The following is a 12,423-nucleotide window of genomic DNA, read 5'->3' as shown; positions in this document are numbered from 1 at the left end:
TTGAATTATACATTACCTTCCAATCGTCAGTTGCGAACTCCTCTATCACCTTCTCCCAATCGTCTTTTTGATATCCTTTTGGGATTTCTTTCTTGGCGACATTCATTTGCCCACAACATTTTCCTAAGAAAGTCCCTGATAATCTAGACTTTTGGTTGCGCCTCATACGCTTTGCATCGCGAATGATAGTCTGGTCAATCTGATGACGATAGCAATCCGCCGGAAGCAGCTCCTCGGTCTCATCATCCTTGTACACGAAAGTGTACTCGGAATGAAGTGCGCTCAGAATATTGCCCAACATCTGGGGCGTCACTTCGTTCCAATCACGAAGTGTGACCGGGATATGGACTTTCACCAAAGCGCCGACGCGGTTGTTGAATACTCCTACCTTTTTTATTGTTTTTCTTACGTCCTGGTAGAAAGTTTGGTTGATTGGGTCATACCTAACAACTTTCGCTCCGGGTACCCCAAGCGCTGCTTTTGCCGAAGTAGACCCGATTGTTGGTCCCCTTGTTTTCTTAGGACCTTGGGAACCCGGTGTCTCTTGCGGAGACTCATTTCCACCTGCTCCTGAACGGTGTAGCGGAGACTCATCTCCACCTGCTCCACCTGCATCTGACAATATGTAAGATGTGAACAATATTAGTAAATAAATATTAGTTTTCTGTTTAAAAAAAACGTGGACGGCACCACGGATTTTATTATTAACAAACCTCACATATGGCGGAGGAAAACCGTGGTTACATTATATAGTAAATAAACATACAAAAATGATATTAATCATTCATCATCATCTATGCCTATAATGTTAATATCATCTTCTATATCGACATCAACATCTTCTCCCTCAAAAACGACATGTCTCTCATTTTCATCATCATCTTCTTCATCATCGTCAACGACAGTCACTAACTCAGCTTCATCGATTTCGTGTCGATGATTCAAACGCTCGATGTTTGACAACTCTATAGTCAATGGGATCGAGGCTGAGTTGGAGGGGTCAACTTCAAGAATGTCCCAAATCCCTCGATGATTGCATTCCTGGACGATTTCCCAGTCGCCGCCTTTAATAGATGTAAAAAACTTGTTTCACTTGAGTCGCGAGTACGTACGGCTCCTCTTTAAACCACTGTTTCGCAGTATAAGCACTCGTTTCTCCAGTAGTCTTATCGGTGTGCACTAGTCGGTTTGCATGATACTTGTCACCGTACCAAATGCATTTGAACAATACAACACTACAGTTCTGCCTATAGTTCACGACGATGACGTCTTCCATTCGACCATAGTAAGTGAAATCATCCACAAGTACACATACACCGCTATTTTGAGTGACTCGTTGATTATCGCGACGACGAGTGATGAAGTTCACGCTATTTACAAAGCAGCTCGGATATTGATAGGCGACTTGAAGGGAACCGATAGAAAGCGAATAGAGCTCGTCAGACATGTCAGAACCACTAGCTTTCATATCAAAAATCTGATTACGAAAGAAAGCATTGATTAGCACTTGTGCGTTTATCAAAAAATTGCATTGATATTGTGTTATTACCTTCTTCTCAAACCAAATTTTGAACCTCTTTCTATGCTCCGCTTCAATATCGCGAACTCCAGATTCGCTCAAGAGATCCAAATGCTCGCTGTTATTAAAAACATTACTTCAATAGCAATATATAAAAAAGAATGAATTGAAACACATTCCCAACGATAACTTACGTCAAATATGGATCCACTTCAGGACAGTTGGTATAGATGTACCACTCCGCGTTCTCTTTCTGTTCATCGTCTAATACTATCGGTTTCATCATCCCATAAGGCACACACATCTCGGATCGAAAAACAGAGAGCTCTCGCACTTGAACTTCATCTACACTTTTTTTTATCTTCAAGATACCTTGCAACGAACGTTAGAGCTTCTTCTACAACATAAGCTTCCGCAATAGAGCCTTCTGGTCTAGCTCTATTTTTGACAAAATGTTTTAACATCCCAAGGTATCTCTCAAATGGGTACATCCACCGCATATGCACCGGGCCGCCATACAACGCTTCATCTGGTAGATGAATCGCCACGTGAATCATGATTGTGAAAAAAGCTGGTGGAAATATCATCTCAAGCTTACACAAGATCTCGATGATAGACTCTTGCGCATTTTCAAGATCTTCTACTCTCAAGGTTCTCGAACTTATCAGCTTGAAAAAGTTGCAAAGCTCGGAGATCGTCTGATGTATTTCTTTTGGCACAAAAGGACGAATACCAACAGCCAACAACCTCTGCAAGATCACGTGGCAATCATGCGACTTCAAACCTGTGAGCTTTCCATCAACAGTCACATTTTTCTTCAAATTCCCAGCGACCCCATCTGGAAATTTGACAGATTGGAGGAACTCGGTAAATCGCTGCCTCTGAACAAGGGTTAAGGTGTACGATGCTCGCGTTTTGTACCATGAATCCCCTTGTTTTTTCAAGTGGAGAGCGGTCTTGATGCCTAAGTCCATCAAATCAAACCTCGCCTTATCTGTGTCGTAGTTCTTCTTTTCTAAGCTGAGTAAGGTTCCGAGAAGATTCTCGCACACGGTCTTCTCTATGTGCATGAAGTCCATGTTATGCTTCAACTCCAAATCTGACCAGTACGGCAACTCGTAAAAGATGCTTTTCTTGGCCCAATTTCGTTCGCACTCGGCTCGCTTTCGTTTTCTGCCCACGGAGCCAGCATGTTTGGCAGTTGTCGTGCAAGAGACACTAGCCAACTGAGCGAGTATGTCTTGCGGAGTCAACTTCTCGGGTTTAGTGCGTTTCTCGTGGCGATCCTTGTAGTGATCGGTGCTTTTTCTCAATCGGTGACGCATACGCAAGAATCGACGATGGTCGTAGTAGACGATCCTGTTTCTGACTTTCAAAGACGGCGTGTCAAGGTTGCACATCGGGCAAGCGAGATACCCTTGGCCACTCCATCCCGAAAAATAGGATCGAGCTGGAAAATCGTTAATCGTCCAAAGTAGCGCGGCACGCAATCGAAACACTTCATCGTTGGCGCCATCTCGAACGCGGAATCCGGTCTCCCACAGTTCTTTCAGCTCTTCGACAATTGGCTGTAAAAACACGTCCATGTCCTTTCCTGGTGAGTGAGGCCCCGGGATCAAAAGCGTCAGCATCAAGTACTCTTTCTTCATGCATAACCAAGGCGGCAAGTTGTACGCAGTTAGTACTACAGGCCACATGCTGTACGATAAACTCACTTCTCCGAACGGATTGAATCCATCCGCAGCTAGTCCAAGCCGCACGTTTCGAGGCTCTGCAGCAAAGCCTGGGTATCTCTCGTCCAGGTTTTTCCACGTCGTACCATCCGCAGGATGTCGTAGAACACCAACTTCCCTGACGCGATCTCTTTCGTGCCACTGCATCAAAAGCGACGTGTGTCGAGACGCGTACAACCGCTTCAATCGATCTTTCAGGGGAAAATATCGCAAAATCTTTTGCGGTATCATTTTCCCAGTTGGCTTCCATCTGCTCTCGTTGCATACTGGGCACACGTCGACTTCCGCGAGATCTTTTCGAAATAGGACACAATCGTTAATACACGCATCGATCATCTCGTATCCCATGCCAAAACGCTTCAGCTTTGCCTTTGCCTCGTAATGCTTCTCCGGAATTCGATTACCAGCTGGATGAGACTTCTTCAAGAGCTGCAAGAGTTCTGTAAAAGACTTGTTCGTCCAATGGTTCGTGACTTTGAGGTGCATCAACGAAACCAAGAACGACAAAGAAGAAAACTCTTTGCATCCAGGGTACAATTCTGCTTCCAACTCGGCGAAGAGGTCTTCCACTTGCTCCTCTGCACGCACCTCGCTCTGGGTCGGCTCCGTAGCATCGTCGAAATCCTCGTAGTCCCTGATATCCTCCACAGCACCGTGCAACCCTCCTATTCATCTCTGATCTGTTCCTCCGATGGAATCTTCTTCATGAGGAAGGACGACACGCTCGAGCTCGCCGTGATGATACCATTTTGTGTAGCCTGGGGTAAACCCCTTGTTCAACAAATGATTCCTGACAACCCCGATGTCGTGCCATCTCACGTTGTTGCAAGGTTTGCAAGGACACCGATATTTGACAATTTCGTTAGGGAATCTTCTTGCAGCGCGAATAAACTCGTTAACACCGGTTTTGTACTGCAATGTCACCCGATTATTCTCCGTGATCCAATCTCTACTTGGATTGGACATTTCGCTGAATGAGAGCGAGAAATGAAAGTTTGGAAGAGTTATTGATAAAGGACGACGGAGAACACAATGAAAGAGAGATTATGAATTCTATGTTATTTTGAGCTCGGATTGAATAAGTTGGGAGTTTTTAAACTAATTAATTCGAAACTCTACCGAAATTTCGACAGAGTTTCCCCTATTATACTGACAAACAAAAAACCTGCAAAATTAGTTAAAAACATACACAAACCATCCAGAACTATCCTATAAATTATCTCAGCCCTAAACCGAACCTCCGTGGTTCGATCACAACATCTATAAATGAAAAATCGAAATGAACAAAATATCACAAACTATCAAAACATGTCACAAACTATTTTTCTTATTTAAACTTACAATTTCATTTCATGTTAAATCAAATGAAACTAATCACAAATTCATTAACTTCATTTTAACTTAAACTTCATTTTATACTAAACATGTCACAAAACATCAAAACATGTCACAAAATACAAATAAAACTTAGATTTAACCTAAACTAATCAAATTATTAAACATGTGACATTATCAATTACAATTACTAATCAATTTCAAAGTAGCATGTTACAATTACAATTTTAATTTCATTAAATAATTTTAAACTAAACAACCTATTCATGTAATTATTAGACTAATTACAATTCCTAATTGATAAATTACAATAAATCAAAACTAATTAAAACAAAACAAATTTATACTAAACACTAACATATACTATATCACAAACTATGTCAAAACATGTCAAAAAACACTAACCTATACTATATCAAATTAATACTAATTAAGCTACACATATATACAAATTAATTCCTAACACATAAACTTAATCTAATTAAAATTACTTAACAACATATACAAATTACAATGTATATTTACACATATACAATATACAATAAACAATAAAATCTATACAATATATATTTACATATAATATAAACTAATAATACCTAAACAGAAAAAAAAAATACTAACCTGGCCGGGATTCTCAGAGAAGGAAGGCTCGGTGGCTGGGACTCGGAGGCAGCGGGGCCGGGGCTGAGCGCACGGCGAGGTCCGGAGGCTGTGAGTTTAAACACTGATCAGAGAGAGAGCGAGGTAGAGAGGGAGCGAGGCAGAGAGGCAGAGAGGGATTGAGAGAGAGAAATACCGGTTGAGAGGCGGAGAAGACGACGGAGCGCGGCGGAGTGCGTCGGAGGCAGCGGCCGGGGCCGGGGCTGAGCGCACGGCGAGGTCCGGAGGCACGGGACGACGAGGCTGTGAGTTTAAACATTGAGAGAGAGAGAGAGAGCGAGGCAGAGAGGGAGCGAGGCAGAGAGAATCGTACCTGACGGCGGAGCGCGTCGGTGAGTCGGTGAGAGCGTTACTGACGGCGGAGCGCGTCGGAGTGCGGCGGAGGTGGCGCGCGCGGCTTGGTTGAGGAGCTGATGGCCGAGCGCAACCAAGAAGGAGAAGAGAGAGAGAGAAGCGGCGGCGGAGCACGGCGGAGGGTGTGGAGCGCGGCTGAGTTGCCGAACTGGCCGGAGAGAGGTTTTTTTTTAAATGGGCGGTGTGAACTGGTAACGCAGATGAGGCAGAGAGAGAGAAGCGGCGGAGATAATGGACAGGGCGGAGCGCGGTGGAGGTGGCAGAGAGAGAGAGAGGGTTTTTTTTTTCTGTTTGGAGCGGCGGTTTCGAAATGAGGAAGACGAAGTGCAGACGATTTTGTTTTATAGAAAAACCTAACTTTCAGGTGCGACTAGTCGCACCCGAAAGATTTATCAGGTGCGACTAGTCGCACCCGATAATAAAAAATAATCCAGAATGCCACGTCAATCTTGAATGAAATAATGAGGGGGAGAGTTGGCCCGCTTAAAATTTTGAAACTATCAGGTGCGACTAGTCGCACCTGATACTCAAAAGCAAATAATAAATTTAGCGAAATTTTTGTCACTTCGGGTTGACAATCTGGTGCGACTAGTCCCACCCGAAAGTCATTTAGATGTGACTTTTAGGTGCGACTAGTCGCACCTGATAGTCATGCGCATCAGAAAACCAAATTTGTAGTAGTGTGTTATAGAGCGATAAAGCGGACAACTAGAAGAGAATCCTAGATATTCATGTTCAGAGCAGTATTAGTGCATAAGGCACAAGGTACATACTCGATCTTTTCCAATTTTCTATTTTGAGAAAGTGCGTGGGGGAAGTGTGAACTTCAACTCACTCGAACACTTGAAAGTTTGAGATTACACATCTTTTTATTTTTCGGCTTGTCTACAAGGAGACCTCCCACTCAAATTTTCAAGAGCATATAGATTTTGAACGCATGTGATATAGATATAGTTTTGAAAACATTTTGAAAATTTATTTGATTTGGATGACAAAATATTTTTTAAGTTTGAAAGTGAAAACGGTTTTTCAAAATTCAAACTAGTTTTGTAAAAATTCAATTTCAATTAAACTTTCAAAAATCAAAACATTTTAATCTTACACATCATGTTTATAATCTTATGAAAAAAATTTTTGCTCAAGAAATTTTTCTCATTAGAGTGCTATAACTCATGGTAGTGGGGCTGAAAATCCGGAATTCTAAAAAACTGGACTTTCTGAACAGCCGCGCACCTCGGATTAAAATCGCCATAACTGGCGGCTCTAATGTCCTTTTGACCTGAAACCGGTGGCATTGGACAGAGGACAGACAGAGATTTAATTTGATTTAAGAATCATTAAATTTCGATTTCTGAGAAGAGAGTTATGCCACGTTTACTGCGGGTTTTACTCCAGCTCGAAGAAAAAGAAATAATTAAACCTTGATCCTTTTTAGGTGCGAAAAAAATTCGAGTGTAACGGAACGTTTTAGGATGTTGTTAAAGCTTTTATTGGTGTTTTATTAGCAAGGTAATAACATGATATAAAAGAAATAACAACATGCATAAAACGATTCAAGTAAATAAAAGAAACTAGTAAGACAATAAAACTAGTCACAAAATTTACTCGAAAAAATCTCAAACCTTTAAAACACGTTTTTCAATATAAAAAATTAAAAACTTTTAGAAATGATTCTAATGTGTTTTAATAACATCCGAAATTCATAGAAAATCAACATGATTTTTAATTTAAAGGCATGAGCAATAAATTAAAAAAAATCTAAGATAACAATTCTAACTTGTCACAAAATTAGTAAACTTTCGAAAACGATTTTCAAGCTCATAATTTTTAAATACATGTACATGCATATCTTTGACCATAGCACTGATACCATTTGTTGGAATTGATATAGGGTTTAAGAAAAAGTTTAACGCTTCGCAAAGCGGCGGAATTTTAAAAAAATTTCTTTTCAAGTAAAAACAGTTTTTTACTAACCAAGACAAAGAGCAAGTACATATAAATAAAAACTATTATGAGTTAAGAAGTTTACTAACCTTTCTTGAAGCTTGAACTTTGAGAAGCTTTTGGAAAGTTGCAACGCTCGTCTCCTCGCAGCACGTCTCTCTTTCTTTCCTCGGCGACTCGAGCAACCATGAAAGTTTCTATCACTAAATCACTCGAAATAAAAGGAATTAGTGAGTGGGCACTTTTAAACACTACGACTTAAGAATGAGTCTTGAAGTGGCAGAGCTAAACTCTAGGTCAAATGAGGACCTAGGTGCCAAAACAATAAAACGAAATTGACTAGAGAGAGAGAGGAGAGGGGCGACCAAGGTTCTAGAGAGAGAGAGTCTATCAAATCTCTAAAACTTGGATGCATGAAATGTGAAGAATGGGGCTCCTATTTATAGGAGAGGTCTCACCTTCAATAAGGTAGTTTCCCCTTCTATAGAATATCACATATTCATGAGCAAAAATTGCCCATTTCCCCTTTAATTCACTCGGCCAAGGCTGCCTTCTAGAAGGCTTGGATTTGTTTCCTTTTTTGTTCCTTGCCTTGCCTTTTTCTTACTTGGCCGAAATTCTTAAGCATCCTTATGCAAATTTGTTTCCTCTTTTTCTTTTGGCAAGTATCTTGATACATTTATGCACAAAATAAACTCTCCTATTTCTCTATAGGGTAGGCGCCCAAATGGTCTCTAGAAGGAGCTTCTAGAAGCTTCTTCATTTGTTCATGACAACATGAGAAAGGCCCATCAAGAATTTTCAATAAAATTCTTATGAAATGAAATTAATCCATAAGGCCCAATGATCAAGTCATGGCCGAGTATTATCAAGTCATCAAATGATCCTGTCAAAAAAATTTATTGACATTCATGTTGTCGCATGAAAATGAACAACTATTATATACCTCGGGCGGTTCGATCCAAGGCCGGACCAAGTGATCGCACCCGGGCCAAAAGTGTGAACTCGAAAGTCTCGAGCTAGGTTTTCTCCGATCAACCCGCCTCTCGGGAGAGGTAGGGGGTGAGGAGGAGGAGTGACTGTGCCTTGGGTGTCGGCTGCCTACGTACCCGTGTGTGGGATCAGGTCATAACGTAGTTCAAGCGTGTGAGACGCAGTATGAGTCGCGGAGCCTTGGCGGAGAGGCGTGCTCAACGAAGGAGACGAGGCGCGGAGGAGTCCTTGGCGACGTCTTAGAACTTCGGAGATCGCGTATGCGAGAGAGAATGAGTGTTTTCTCTCTTTTAGAGACGTGGAAGACTCTAAGTCAAGAGTTCCTTGTTGTGGCGGAGATTCCGGACGCGTAGGCGATTCCTAGTTAGAAATGCCGGACGCGTAGGCGATTTCTTGTCAGAAATGGCGGACGCGTCTAGTGTGCTAGACGCGTAGGCGATTTTCAGTCGAAAACCGTTAGAGAACTCGTGGGCTCAAGATTCATCGTTCGATCAAGAGAGGCGGCACTCGGGAGTACTCGGAAAGGGCTTCAGAATCTCTGAGAACGAGAAATCGAGGAGAATCCGCTTCAGGCCAAGGATGGCATCCAAAGAAGCAGAGAGAAGTCTCAAGTTCCTTGAGAATAAATGGGATGGCTTTCCCCTCAATGAGAGGGGTATTTATAGGTGTTTGGGGGCCTTAGAAGGTCCCTTTTTCTTCCACGTGGGACTAGGGTCGCGCGCACCGTCAATTGGAGGCGCACGGCACGCGGCGCACAACGCGCGGCGCGCGGCGCAGGGGGTGCGGCGCGCAGGTCACCGGGCGCGGCGCGGGATGCACGGTGCAGGACGCGCGGCGCAGGATGCACGGCGCATGGAGCGCGCGGCGCGCGGTCTGCCTGGCGCGGCGCGCGGTGAGGCCGTGCGGCGCGCTGCTTGCTGTGCTGGTCGGCCGGTGCGACGTGCTGCGCGCGCGGTTTCCCCAAGGGGTGCGCGGTGCACGGGCCGTCTTGTCGGACTCTTGTGTGGTCCTTAGGGGTCTTAGATACCATGCTTGCCATGCGAAATATAAAGGTCTCTACTCGACGAGAGCGGCTCGACTCGAGGAGCGAAGCTCGACTCGAGGAGACTGACTCAAGGCTCGACTCTAGGAGCGAAGCTCGACTCGAGGAGACTGACTCAAGGCTCAACTCGAGGAGCAAAGCTCGACTCGAGGAGACAGTATGAAGTCTCAACTCGAGGAGCGAGGCTCAACTCGGGGAGCCGACTCAAGTCTCAACTCGAGGGGCTAGGCTCGACTCAAGGAGTCAAGAGTTTGGGCGAGGACTTGAAGACTTGCCGCTCTTCAGGACCTCCGGCCTGACCATCGGCCCTTTGAGCGACGTGCCTTCTTGGCGTCTCGGGTTTTCCGAAAACGACCGACGTTCCTTCTTGGCGTCTTGGGTTTTCCGAAAACGACCGACAACATTAGCCCCCCAAGTTTATCGCTCGGGAGGCCCCGGGCGGTGAACTTTTAGTTGTTTCCGCCAGGTGTTTGAGGAAAATTTATCTCCCAGGGCTTCGCCGTCGCGAAGCTTTTGTGATTTATATAGAACGTTCTCACAATTGCAAGTGCTCTCTCTCGCTTTTCCATCTCTCTCAACACGAGTGTGTGATCAACATGTGGAGGAGGATCCAAGCGGATGAGAGGCGTACCTCGACGTGGGCGAGGCAGACGCGTTTGCGTCCGTCGCTCTAGCCCTGGAGCAAAGGGGACATGCGTGGGCAAGCGGGGCACACGTTTGTGTAGAGGCGGCCCGGCGTGTCGCGGCTTGTTGATCTTTTGGTGAAGTCACGCCCAAGTCTTTCTTCGATGGAGCTTTGTTTTGACGATATCATCATCCCGGAGTCCATGGGACTTGACGGTGACTAGCAGGGCGAAGATTGTGTAATCGTGACCTATTGGGGGAAGATCATGGCGTCCATCTCGGCCAGCTTGGAAAGCGACTGCACTTTTGCGTTCCGCAATGGCGTGCTCATTCCGAGGTCTCGGAGATGGAGGTTGATGCTGCGGGCTTATGCTTCGAGAAGACGGAGTGGCACGTGGTGGGAGGCTCTGCCACACCGGAGGGATTCGACTGCTCGGGGATCAACGCTAAAAGTTTGACCGCGCATCAAGCATAAGTCGGTCTCACGGGGCATCCGCCACTCCTACCCTGGTGACGCTTCCCCGTCTGTATTCGGATGATCGGCCCTTATTCCCCAGGCGCGAGCGCGGGTCTCTACTTTGGCTGACATGTTCTTCAGGTCGCTCCAGGTGTTTGCTCGAGGAGAATGGCTCGACTCGAGGAGCAAGGATCGACTTTGAGGAGAATGACTCGACTCAAGGAGCGAAGCTCGACTCGAGGAGCAAAGCTCGACTTGAGGAGAATGACTCGACTCGAGGAGCAAGGCTCGACTTCGAGGAGAATGACTCGACTCAAGGAGCGAAGCTCGACTTCGAGGAGAATGACTCGACTCAAGGAGCGAAGCTCGACTTCGAGGAGAATGACTTGACTCAAGGAGCGAAGCTCGACTCGAGGAGAATGACTCGACTCGAGGAGCGAGGCTCGACTTCGAGGAGAATGACTCGACTCAAGGAGCGAAGCTCGACTTCGAGGAGAATGACTCGACTCGAGGAGCGAAGCTCGACTCGAGGAGAATGACTCGACTCGAGGGGCAAAGCTCGACTTGAGGAGAATGACTTGACTCGAGGAACGAAGCTCGACTTCGAGGAGAATGACTCGACTCAAGGAGCGAAGCTCGACTCGTGGAGAATGACACGACTCGAGGAGCAAAGCTCGTCTTGAGGAGAATGACTCGACTCAAGGAGCGAAGCTCGACTTGAGGAGAATGACTCGACTCAAGGAACGGGGCTCGACTCGAAGAGAATGATTCGACTCGAGGAGCGAGGCTCGACTTCGAGGAGAATGACTCGACTCAAGGAGCGAAGCTCGATTCGAGGAGAATGACTCGACTCGAGGAGGAAAGCTCAACTTGAGGAGAATGACTCGACTCAAGGAGCGAAGCTCGACTCGAGGAGAATGACTCGATTCGAGGAGCGAGGCTCGACTTGAGGAGAATGACTCGACTCGAGGAGCGGGGCTCGACTCGAGGAGAATGCTTTGACTCGAGGAGCGAGGCTCGACTTCGAGGAGAATGACTCGTCTCGAGGAGCAAGGCTCGACTCGAGGACAGTGATTTGACTCGAGGAGCGAAGCTCGACTTCGAGGAGAATGACTCGACTCAAGGAGTGAAGCTCGAGTCGAGGAGAATGACTCGACTCGAGGAGCAAAGCTCGACTTGAGGAGATTCTACACGATGCATTCGTTGTCTGGGACTCTTCCAGGTGCTGCTTGCTCGAGCAAAGTCTCAGCTAGCTCGGGCCGAGCGAGGTTCTTGCTCAGAGGCGGAGTTCGCGAGTCTTTGCGAGCAGCTTCCATTAGTTCGCATGGAATGGGGAGTCTCCCAAGGCGAGCGTGATCATGCCCGGTTGGCGGTGGCGAAGATGGCAAGACCTATGCCTTGTACGGCGGTTTAGGTGCGCCTTATGGCGGCTTCAAATGCATTGCGATTAGTCATCACATACAACGCCTTGTGGCGACTAAGAGGGCGTCGTGAGAGACGGCTCTGTGCATCGTTTAGGCGTCATAGGCATGTTGCGAGGGATGGCCTAGATGCGCCACGTAGGCTATTTGGGTGCGTCGTGAGGGACGACGTGGTTGTGCCATGTAGGCGTCTTACGTGCGCCATGTAGGCGTCTTAGGTGTGTCACGAGGGACGACGTGGTAGCGCCATGTAGGCGTCTTACGTGCGCCATGTAGGCGTCTTAAGTGCGCCATGTAGGCGTCTTGGGTGCGCCATGTAGGCGGCTTTGGTGCGCCATGTA

General features: G+C 46.0%; 1 long non-coding RNA gene across 1 annotated transcript; it reads right to left on the bottom strand.

The window, feature by feature from the left end:
* Window positions 1–1,446: 1,446 nt before the first annotated feature.
* On the bottom strand, window positions 1,447–1,828 carry LOC149404571 (uncharacterized). Its single transcript, XR_016294150.1, has 3 exons — window positions 1,714–1,828; window positions 1,550–1,637; window positions 1,447–1,477 (listed from the first exon to the last, which is right to left on the bottom strand). It is a non-coding gene; the product is annotated as an uncharacterized LOC149404571 (long non-coding RNA).
* Between the last annotated feature and the right edge of the window lie 10,595 nt (window positions 1,829–12,423).

The sequence above is a fragment of the Urtica dioica genome, chromosome 2 (genome assembly GCF_054948205.1).
Source record: "Urtica dioica subsp. dioica isolate 48M chromosome 2, U.dioica_male_clone48M_v1_H2, whole genome shotgun sequence".
NCBI classification, from domain to species: domain Eukaryota; kingdom Viridiplantae; phylum Streptophyta; class Magnoliopsida; order Rosales; family Urticaceae; genus Urtica; species Urtica dioica.
This window is presented reverse-complemented; position numbering and strand designations above follow the sequence as displayed.